Raw genomic sequence first — 12880 nt, 5'->3', positions numbered from 1 at the left:
GCTAATGTACATGTATTTTCTATGTGAGGGGTTGTCCTACACCTGCTGACCCTACTCACTGCAATCGGTGAACAATTAGATTTTCATTTTTAGTGACATGTTTTATTTTCTCAGTTCTATTTTTACTATTGCTCTTTAATAAGCAGAAGTATTTCTAACCCGATCACTCGATTCATTGTTGGAATAATTGGAAGAATACTCGATTATTAGAATAATTAATCAATGATAGCAATTTACTAAAATATTTTATGTCAGTAGTTTCTGACTGGAGAAGTAATATATCAAGTGAGAAGTGAATTCAACGCTTCACTTCAATACAAGTACAGGCTTCTCGAACAAACAGGCTCCTCAATACGATTGTTATGGGTAGACTGTGAGATGTAAAAAAAAATGTATATAAATTATCAAGGCAAGGGGGTTTATGTGTGTGTGGGCAAGGGCACATAATAGGCAACACTACTCTGATCCCTGGAGCTGTACGGAAGTCCCTCAGTCGATGCTGATGAGAAACACCAAGGGTTGAATCTCTTCTATATTTAATAGAACTTGTTAAGTAGGCATGCAATATCATTAGAGATAAAATAAATCCTATCTGACAGCTTTCATTGAGGTTGTCGTTTAGAGATATGGAATCTACGCTCTTGTTCTTTCACAATAGAAACATTGGTTCATTTCCTGTCTACACGGATGAGCTGCCCAATTTTACGCCAGCCTTTGAAGGTAATTTTACATTGCCTAGGCCTCTCTGATTTCAACTTTATATGCATTATTTACAGAGAAAAATGGGGGGCAGGGCAGGTCTATCGAAATACTCCTTGCCCCAGGTAATTATCCAGAAGTCTTAGTCCAGCCCCGTTGATGAAATGTGCTCATGTTTATGCACATGAAGGGGATTACACATTCAAACAGTCGGACCACTATTTCACTTCCTTCGCTGTGTAATTATAAACGGATTAGACTGCATTCAAAATGCAAAGACACCCCTTATTTTGAACTATATCCTGCTCCAAATAATATTGCCCGTATGAATGCATGTGCTTGTCTTATCACAGGTTATTTCTTTTGGTGGAAAAAAAAAAGCAAGGTGTTTTTGGAGTGTAGAAAGAGAAAAAAACCCAAAATGGTGAGACAATCATTTCTATTTCAAATCCATGGAGCTTCAGAGTGTTAAAGTCATAATGGGCTGCAGGCAATGAGAGGAAAGACATGGTGAATTAATTAGCCTGGCAAACAGAGAGCCGCCCTGTATTGACCCCTCAGTGGTTTTCTCCCTCCGCCTTTCTGCCAGCCACACAATCAGCAGTGTCACTAATTAAGAAATACCAGCTCAGATACTGTCCTTTGTAACTGGCATTAGACAAACTCCCCGAAAAAGAGGAAACAGCACACACTCATTAAGTGAATGAACACGAGCACAGGCTTTATAAAGACACTTCATTTAGCCTGTTTGTAGAACTAAGTTATCTTCTTTCTGTTATAATTTTGTATTTTGTGGTCTGTGTTGGGGTATAGTGCGACTATACAGGAAGCATTTTTTCAAGAAATAATACGCAACGTATAATATTATTTCATACACATGCGCACACACATCTATAATAACATCACCAGTGGAGCAGAGAGTGATAATAAAAGCTAGTAATCCATTTGGTGCTTACACATCCATATAGAGTTCAAAGGTGACATTACAGCTGGAGCTGGACCAGGCTCTGACAGTAAACAGTTTGATACTTTTGCAGACAAATGCAGAGTGTGCCTACATGCTGATTGTATTTCTATATCTATTGTAATGTTTAGGCTTAGATTTGGAAGAGAATATTAATCTTTTCAGATACCAAAATCTGATGTTTATAGCTTACAATGTATTCTGTGCCATACGATGTAATGATAGACAATGAAATTAATAGTTTTTATATTTTCATGGCTTTTCTACAGGTAATATCACATGTCTATCTGATCTAAATTGTCTAAACAACATCATGTGGTTATATCTTAGGAGGTTTATTGACTACACGTCTTGATTCCCTCATTCTACTGAACTCTTAGTGCAATGCTACCAGAACTTTAGTTGCTGTTGGTGTGCATTAGGCCAAAGCATCACTTCAACGTTGTTGTTTTTTTTTTTACTTTAATCAGGAAGAAGTCCCGCTGCACCATGCTGTAATGCTTGCAGACGGGCAATATTACAGCTAAGGGAGCACTCTGGCACATTAGAGAGGTGGAGGGTGAGAGAGCAGGCCCTAGTCATTCGTACAATAAGGAAGAGCCACACCAGAGACAGAAACAATAACTGCACTTCCTCTACAATGGTGCCCCCATGCACCCAAATGCAGAAAAATGACAGGAGGTGACGTTCCCTGCTGCATTACTTTTGAGTTACGGAGGTGATTTGCAATTCAAAGAGTCTGAGGAGTGCTGACCACAACACTAACGCCTCCACGGGCCCACTGAGGCAAATAAGACCTGGGGCAATTTGCAACCCCTTTTGCTCGGAAACACACTTTTAGGCCAAGTCATGTAAAATAAAAATATGATAAATACCAAAACTAATGAGGCCAAATTTTGTTTTCTGAACTAAAAATAGAGGCGGGTGTTAGGACTTAACGTTGTGTCAAGGCTACCTTTTCTTGCCGCAACTTTGATAGAGTTGGCCTTGACGATGTTGCAAAGTAGCTTACATGTTCCACTTGTAAATGAATGCTTTGCATATCTGCTTAAGTGGTGAAAATACTGGTAAAGTCTTACTTATGAAAATTGTATACAATGTTTTGATTTACATTTGTTTGAAGCAAGTAGGATTCAAAAAGGCGAACTTGTGATTAAGCATTTCTGTCGGAATAAAAAGCTGTTATTTGAGAAGTATTTCAATTATGACTGCCACAACCTGAAACATTCTTACCTGAACTATTAATCATAGTGTGTGACTTCTGTGCTGCCATATGGAGGAGCAGCATGTGAAGAGCATCAAACTTGCTGATCCTCTGTAACTGGGCCCAATTAATCCTGCCGGCTGCATCTTCCACATCAGGTCTGTAGTGTGCTGTGCTCCAGCCAGAGAGAAATACGAGTACTGTATTTCTCCCAGCAGCCTGTCCAGTCAGAAACAGGAGAACTCAAGCACCTGTGATTAATGATGGAGAGTTGAACTAGTATAGATGATTTAAGATGACATGGGAAAAGGAGGGGCAAGGGATTTAGACTGAGGTTTAGCACCATAGTTAGGACAGGTGAAACTGACATAAATTACTTAACGTTGATTGCTAAGGATGGGTGATAAAAAGGTAATATCAGTGTAACAAAATCTTAACTCCATTCTTAATACAATTGCATGTAAGGACATTGACATTAAAAGCAAATGACAAACCTGACAGGATGTGAACAACTTAAGTATCATTCTCATGCAAACTTCAGCAAGACATGCGACTAAAAAACTTAATTCAGCCTACATTTTAAGGAACGTTTGCCTGATTAGGAAGGTTCCTAATTTGTGCAGTGGTCAGAGGAATTCCTCTATCCTTTAGCCTATGAAATACCTGAGGATGTTTTATTATTATTAAAGGGACAAATAATAATAGTATAGCCTTTTACAAGCAGCTTGTAAAATGTACTATGCAGATAAAAAGGTTGTTGATCGTGTCTATCACTATACTCATCTTTAACAGCATGGAAACTCTTTCCATTTGTGTTTGTATTAAGGAATCACGCAGACATTATCGGGCAGCACTTATGAGGTGAAAGCAACATCAGGTGCCATTATTTGTATAATTAGTTTTTGGCTCCCTGAATTTATAGAGTACTGATTAGATTTATCCAGCAAGATGTGGATTCTTAAATATATTCATGGATAATTGTTTTTGAACTATGTTAGTAGAAAAAGTTGGTCTATTTCATGGACATTAGTACAAAGTCAATTTAACTGATGTACTGTTGTACTTGTCTACATTTTCTGATGTTGCTACCTGTACAACCAATTGATTGATAGATTGATTGACCTCTGCAATGTGAGAAGGCAAAAGCCACTTTCTCATGCAAAAGAATCAATCGGTACTACAAGGAGAATCTATGGCTTCTAATCAGTTACTGCTTGGCTCAAGGTGAAGAGCCCTGTTTTGTGAATCAAGATGCGAGCACAGGAGCTGCTGTAGGTCGACAACACCTGTGAGTTTACATATAAAACAAACATTTTGCATGATTGCACCAGAGGTGCTAGCACAGGGGTGTTTAAATAAGGTTGGATAAAAAATAAATGAACAGCAAGATTTGGTATATTAACTCCAGAGGTGCGTAACAAGTTTGGAGACACAAGCCTAGTGTAATTTTCTCCACAATGTCCCTACCATTATTATTTTTTATTTTTTGGGAAAAATCCAACACATCAAGCGAGCCTTAACGATGTAACATCCTCTTTTTGTTACTTCTGATGATGTGACTTCGGTACAGTTACAAAAGAGAACTGCACCAGTGTTTTTTAGTGTACTGGAGGACCTGGATTTTATTTGTATCAGATCTACAGAATCTATACAACACCTAAACTACATTAATAGGCAGATGGAGTTTATTTTACTCACTTTATACATTTTATAAGCTATTAAAACGTGTCCATATTATGTGTTTTCAGTCTTTTATCTTTTTTACCTCATTATCTGCATAAAATAATACAATTTTAGTTAAAGCCAAGCTTCTTTGCTTGCATAGCATTTAGTCATTGTAGTCTAAAGAGAACTATTGAGAAGTCTACAACACCAATATGGTTATGCTATCGGAGAATAGCAGCATGAGAAACTTGGAAGGTAGAAGCTGGCAATAACCAGACATATTCGAGTCATTTACAACTAATTCCCAACAAACCAGTTTGCCCTGTAACAACGTTTTTGAGATAGCACAACAGCAGCTGCATTAAAAAGAGATCCAATACTTAATCTATGTTGTTGTCCAACAGGTGCAGAATCACAAATCTACACCACCCAAACTATCCTGTCAAGGACATACTATATAATAATGTCCCGTTTCAGTCAAATTCATGTTTGTGGAGACACAGAATCATTGTACTTGTCAGCAAGATGTCAGAGGGATAGCTTGCTGTTTAATGACAGAGGGCAATTAACTGCAGATGCTGTCAAGCTGACTTTGGCAGTTGCTCTTACTTGTTTAACGTACAGTGAGTGACTTAGAGGGTTGTATTTGGTTATTCCTCGCTATGTTTATATGTACACAATAATGAATTCACTGTTAATACTGCAGATATTGTGAGGTCTCACAGAAGAACAATGTGATGGTGAGCCACAAAAGTTCGCACCACAAAGGTAATAAATGTGCTTGCACACAATGAAATCTCAACACAAGGTAAATATGTCCTACGATGGCATAAAACAGGCTGAAGTCAGAGGTCAATGTTTAGGACTTGATATCAGTGACATTTCCAAATGTAAATATTAACCCAAAACATTTTAGTGTAGATGAATGCCATCAAAATGCCTATTTTGCTTTATTTTGTATCAAGGGAGTGTGTCTGTGTGTGGTGTGAATAGTGAATGCATATATATTTTTCAAGCACATAAAGGAGTAAACAGGGTAAATGCACAGAACAGAAAAAGAAACATGTTATGAGGGTGGAAAAAGGCGCCTTGAAAGTGCCTAGAAGCTTAAACTAAGCAAGGGAACCACGTAACTGTAGATAATTATCACAACATGTATAGCATTCAGCAATTCAGCATCTCATTATAGTCCAGCACATATTTTGTTTAAAGTCACTTTGATTGTGTTTGACTTGAGCAATAACTGAGCCTGTTGGACCAGAGTCTATCTGTGTTTGCGTATAACTCAAACCAACACAGCACACGCTCAATGCAGCATCTGGCTTTCACATTACATTTGAGGCTGATTTTTGAAAAGGCTCTGAAATGTGTTGGAATTAAATTAAAACGTGCGTTCTGCCTGGGCAAACTGGACATTTTCCAAGAGTGCATTTCACACACCATAAACACTACAGATATCTTTAAACATATAACCTAAAAGGGCACTGCTGAGCCTGTAAGATTTGTCGGGCAGCATGCATTTAAAAATCTCCCAAAAATAACAAGCTGTTTTGCATTTGAAAGAAAGAAGGAGGCACTAAATTCCTCTGAATTTATGGTTCTTGAAATCAAAAGTTTTCCTTTTTTTCTCGCTTGTTTTTAACATCTATATATTTCACATTGACTCCAGAATATATCTGGTGTTGTGAGGGAGGTAACAGTGTAGGTGTATGGGAATATATTATTGTAAATAATAACTGCAAACATTACAATCAACAAGAATTAAACAAACTGTATATATTAACATGAAAGTAAGTGAGATGCAAATATAAAATGACTGCAAAAGGAATAATCTCAATCCCGTCCCTTCTATTTGAAAATTGTCATAATCTTCCCTTTTAATTAACACCACAGCTTATGTGATGTTGCACACATTTTATTACATCTTTGCGGCTTGTTTACGCTCTACAATTCATTCAAATGAATTTAAGCAAGGAGGAGAAAGAAAACAAGATCAGAATCACAGCTTCCACAATATCATTGTGGGTGTTCAAAGAGAATGCCTTCATAAAAGAAGTAAACAAGAAACAGCTTTGAACCACAAAGGAAAGGTGTTTTTCTAGCAGTGCTCTCGACACAGGACCCAGACTGCTTGGAAATCCTTTTAGCCCACCCCTAATGCAATATTTTACTAGTTATCGAATTGAGGTTCACATATGGTGTGGCCTCTGCAAAATCCTAAAAACAAACTGTTACTAAGACCCAAAATCTATGTCAAATAACCACCATCTGTACCAGGGCCGATTTACAGTAAAACCAATGTCTCGTTAGCAGCTTTAGCAAAACTACTGCACGATATGGAAAAAGATATGATTATATAACATAATACAATAACAAATCTGGTTAAAGCTAACAGGAGAGACAGAGACCCCATTCAGAATCTCAACCTCTTCTTATTATTCCTCTCCAAATCTAATCCTGTCAGACAATAAACGGCATAAATGCGTCTAATAGGATTACGGTCAGTGAAAATATGTTGGCGAGAAGAGGGTTAGAGAAACGGGGGAAGGAGAGGGAGGAGGAAAAGTGAGCGAGATAAGTGGGGTACCTTTACCACTTCCAAACACCTTCACACTGTGAAGGACTACAAGTTTCCCAAACTGTGGATCAGAGCTAATTCCCCTTTTGGCTCATGGCTGAGTGCTGGGTTGTGGCTTCAAACAGCAGTGCGTTTATTTAGTGGGTCTCTGGAACATTCCTCAAGTCTCAGCTGAAGCTGAACAATAAGATGTCTGGTGACCAAATGACCTCTGTTCACCATTTTCAATTTCAGTGTCAAAAAAATGTATAATAATTAACAATTGTGGGTGTTCCCATTGCATAACCTCTTTTCCAAATGGTTTTAAAACGTTCTTTTCCTCCATTTGTGCGTCAACTGTTGATTATGTTTCCATTTACCATTAGCACTGGTCCCACACTGGTCTGAGCATGTTTGCCTTGGCCCGAACCTGCTTCTCCCCACAAGGTTATAAGGCTCAGTGGAGGGATCTAGATCTGCTGACATCCACGAATACGGGCAGCAGTCATATTTACACAAACTGGCACAGAGGAGGAAAGAACCCTTCACAGCAGAGAGCTGAGCAGAAGAGTGAGTGAATAAAAAAAGATAGACAGGACAACCATAATTGTGTCTGACACTTTGCATTACAAAAAAATTACTTCAGTAAATGCACATATACAGACAACCGCACAGGCCTTCCCTCTAATGGACTATTGCACTGTGATAAACGGTCCTGTGTCTCCTAAGGACCACCTACCCAGCAGGAAAATCAGGTCATGCACCTGGAAATGGTCAGAGCCACAAACACTAACAAACGGTTTGTGATTAAGGTTGGCTATTACTCAAGACCTTGGCCCACACCAGAGCCAGACGGAGGTGGAGATAGGGAGCACTGTGAGCTAGGAGAGGGGGAATGGACTACATACAATATAAGGAGGGAGGAATTATTAATATAAGCAATGAACCAATCCAACACATGGACACATAGGGTACTAACATAAACACAGGTGTTAGGATACACACCCAGACTGGCACTACATATGATACATATCTGCTTATCTGAATCACTGGCTTGTAGGTGAACACAGGTAACCCCATATTTTTTTCACCAAGATATAATGTTGATATTATCATGAGACATCCATTACAGGAAAATATCTTTTTACTGTAGCTGTTGACATGTTCCAGTATGAGCTCAAGTCTCTGACACTATCAGATCCTCTGTTGATCAAGCCAGGATGTTGACTTTTACTCGCACAACGGATATTTCACACTGATCAGAATATTTTTTTATTATTATTGTTGTTGTACATGACATCACATAACAAATATCCAATGCTAAAATCAGCCAATAATTTTGAACTTAAAAAATACGAATAATTATGAAAATACAAATAAAACATGTAAATAACATTTGTTAAAATTGGATTGAATAAATAGAGATCAAATACACATAAGTAAATATCTGAGATAATACAATATTAGACATGCTTAAAAGAAGGTCTTACAATGTGCCTTCTTCAATACACAATGAAGAGAGGGACTTCAGTGGTCACTGAGGTTAATTCTATCTTCCCTACATTGCAGCAGGCCTCTGCCTGGCCTGGCTGAAATTGTTTGTGAGTGACCCCTGAATGTGTCTGCCAACAGCAGAAAAATACCAAATATGTGAAACAGCTGCTTGACTTAAGGCCATTTACACAGGACAAAGTTGATTCCTTGGACCTCCACCAGTAAAAACTGGAAAAAGAACAATTTAGGTAGCCATAATACTCCCATAATTCCTGCTACTTGCACAAAGAATCATATTATCGACATTCAAGATCCTCTGTAGTGTTTTCAGTGTGGGTTATGTTCTGCAGGACATTATTAAACTGGAAGACCTATCAGGATCTGGATTAAAAAGAAAGCACTGCCTCTCAGTATTTGGACAGCGGACAAACATCCTCCCAGTTGTTTGTACTGTAAATCAAATTATGCTCCACAACGCCCTCCAACAAACCTGCCGTCTACTAACACCTCCTACTGTGACACATTAATTATAACTTCCTGTATACAGCCTATCCCAAGCCATGAATACGTAATGCTCCAGAATGAGTCATATTCACATAGCAGACGCCCAGCAGTGAATAAATACAACCTATCCATCACACACTGCCCAGTGAAAAATTATTGAAAGCCCACAGAGGCAGGCAGGAGGCTGGGCCTAGCCAACGGAAAGAGTGGAAATTATTATACTTTATCTTCAAAAGAGTGAAATCCAACAATTTTTACTGTCTATGCCAAAGAAGACGAGGGCACCTGAGAACCGACAGACTCAGTGGAATTATGTCAGAATCAGAGCAGGTAATCAGCAGGTGCTCTTTCAAATACTGACTTCATATCATTTCAGTCCAAACAAGGTTCTTGCATGGGGTGTAACACTCCTGAAAGCCATCTCTGTCTTTGCTTAGGATTGTGAAAAATGCAGCAGAACCTGGCAGGTCATTCGTCTCTGTTGTCCCAGTGGGTGGTGTTTGCTACAGGTTGACTAATGGTCCTGTTGAAATGCTTCAGATGTCTGAGTAATGACAAGCTATAAAACCTAAGCTGACTATAAAGTCAACTAATCTGAAATCTACTGGCTGTTTTCCAGTGATGAGAGCTGCTAAGTTTTAGAATAAGCAAATGTCATAGCAATTTGGAGTAGGATTTGGCAATGTCTAGCGTATCGGCATATGGCGATGTTGACAGTGAAACATGGTGATGGACAATCACTGTTGTGTTGCTCATTGGCTCAACACTGTTGTCACCACTGTTTCCGACTGTCACTCTGACGGCAATCTCCAACTGTCTCACCCAACCAAACAAACTGTTTCCAGTCACCATCAACGTAATTTGGGTTTAAAAGGGTCCTCATCTCTGCTCCACATGTCCATAACTTAGCTGTGTTAACAACAGCACAACAGAATAATAAACAAGGAGACATAACATTAATGCAATGAGCAGCACAAGCTTCTTTTAATTTTCTCTCCCACATGCCACAAACATCGACTCTTGACTTTCAGCAACTCTGAGGGGACACACTTTTTTTGCTCTCTTGCAGAAGGCCTTTTAAATCAAGCTGTTACAATTGTACAGGGCTTACTAGTCGATGAACCTAAGTTGAGAGGGTTGGATCTTATCCATTGATAATGAGAGAATAGACCAGTGTTATCATTTACAGCCAAAAAGGCTAGCAAGCAGGGCATGAATGAACAGGGGAAAATACAGACTGAAATTAAGTTGAATGAATATGATTCATATGGGAAAAATAAACTAATTAGAGTTTGCTGATGCTATCATGCTGACCTTAATTCCACTAAAATTCACCTCGGATCCTTTCTTATTTGCTAAATTGCTTCCCCCATGATTGTTAATGACTGACAAAAAATGGTGGGGGTAGTGGACTCGAACCTTTTTCAGCTTCTGAAGGGGGGCAAAAATGTTTATAACCACTGCAATAAGGGATTTGAAAAAAGGACGATGATTTCAGAAGTGGATTTTAAACTGTATTTAGATTTGATAAAATGCTTCCAAACCACAAACCTCGTGACAGTAGCTGCCTTTCTCAAGTTCTTTTGATTACACTGGAGAAAATCTTAACATTACTGGTCCTTCCATCTGTTTCCTGACATCTTGGTACTTAAAGGAAAAGTAAAAAGGCAAAAAGAAGGAATACCAGGAGGCCAGAAATAAAGAAAGTAAAGAGAGGTAAACTGAAGATCTATCCTGAGTCCAAACATCCACTGCCCATCCCACTTTCCCTACCCACTTACCCCCCCAGCCCTGCCTCCCCTTCTGTTATTGCTCCTTCTGCTCCTCATGTCTGTTAAGTCAGCATGACATTTTATGATGCCTGAATATTAAAAAGCAGTTTCTATTATGTGTGAGAGGGAAGTGGAAACAGCCATGCTCATGCTAGGTAATTAGGGGAAGCAGGCAAGGGGATATTTATGAATGCAGGGGAAGGCTAGGGGGAGACCAGGGGAATTGGTGTGTAATGTCCTGCTGTCAGTAACAGTTTTCTGTTTAACTCTATACGGAGCACTGTTAAGGGTGGAAATCGTTTTGAATCTCATTTATGATCCATGATACCACTGAATCATTTGGTCCATTTGCCCTCGCAATGCGTCCAACTAAACAATGCCAATTGCAGGAACGATGAAAGTAGCACTGAGAATTTTTCGTAAATGAGGCCATGGCCGATAGGTAATACAGTTAAACAGACTGCTTAGGCTTATAAACATGGCCTTGACTTCTGTGCACTCCAGCTTTCCTGTTGAGGGCTCAAGGTTGCAAGATAATTCACTTCTGAAAAATACATTTTGATCAACAGGATCGTATCTTATAATTCTTAGAATTTCATTTAAACCATTGTGTTGGTCAGGATTCTGCCCTTAATTTTTCAATTTAGCTTTTACTTTATTTCATACAGATTGTTACTTTCCTGCTGATTGACTAGTTGTTGTATTCGTGTTTTCACTGCTCATACAGTAATTCTCTTTGTCCATTTGATTCTTTTTAACAGACCTTAGTTCTTTTTATGTCTTATGATCTTAGTCGTTATGCTGCTTTGTAAAGTACTTTGCAATACTGGTTTTAATAAATGCCATATAAATCTTATTATAACCAAAACAGATTGACATTTTAAAAAGAAAAAAAAATGTACTTGTAATATCCTCTCTATTAAAAGTCTCCTTTTGATTTTTCTAACAGAGATTGCATGGCGCCAGTAGCAACATTTTTCACAGATCGCCTCAGCAGATATACTATAAAACCGCTCTGTGTTCTTCCCCCCTGATGTGGTCAACATATCCGTTTCTGATACTCACTGGAGAACTTTGATCAGCTTACTGACCGCAAACCGTGAAAAGTCATTTTCATAGAAACCGGAGTTGAAATAATAAGTTCACTTAACCTGACTTGAAAGAAAATGTACTCTGTTTAACAGCTACATAGGAAAATGGTTCCTTTGAATAGAGAGTCTAAGGGAAATAATTGTTGATCGATGTTTAGTTTTTCAGTTTTGCTCAGTGGTCCATGTACGGATCAAACACACAAACACAGTGTGAATTGCATCCGTTACCTTGTACGATCAGGGTTGTGGCTTTTGGCCCTGTGCAGCTGTACTGTATCTTGCCTTTCTCTGTTCAAAAACATTAAACAATATTTCCAGCCGGCCCCTCCAGGCCCCCAGCTCAATAACAGTTTGAGGCTATGAGAGAAGTGAGTGGAGGTGGTTCAGACACCTCTGGGCCTTGGGGGCTGCTCTGGGCTCTCCCTGGAACCACAAACCAGCACAGGTCACACACAAGTTTGTTGCTTTTCGTTTTCTCCACAGCTCAGGGACAAAATGAAGCCTTAACCTCGTAATCTACCCAACGTGTCCCCCGGTAGCACTTCTGGATTTAGAGCTCGGAAATTACACTTCAGGCCTGAGAGGTGAGGTGGGAGATATGTGATTTTGAGAATAGCCGATGAGAGATGGCCATCTCGATCACTGAACCACAAGGCCAGGTTAAATTTTTCAGTTTTCATGACTTCCACACGATATTCCTCATAGCATCAATAATTGAAGCAAGCAGTTACATGTTCAAATAAAGTACATAACATCTGTGTTTATTTCTATATGATTTTATCTTTGGTGGTTTCTTTTGAGAGGTAGGGAGGGATATAATGTGACAGCGGTCTCACTGCCACCTGTCACGGTGCAGCTTCAAGGGAAACATTCTGTCCTACCTTCTCCCCAGAGCCGGCTCAGGCCATCCAGCCCACTCTGTCTGCTGCA

This window comes from Pagrus pagrus (genome assembly GCF_965226575.1).
Source record: "Pagrus pagrus genome assembly, chromosome: 1".
NCBI classification, from domain to species: Eukaryota; Metazoa; Chordata; class Actinopteri; order Spariformes; family Sparidae; genus Pagrus; species Pagrus pagrus.
This window is presented reverse-complemented; position numbering follows the sequence as displayed.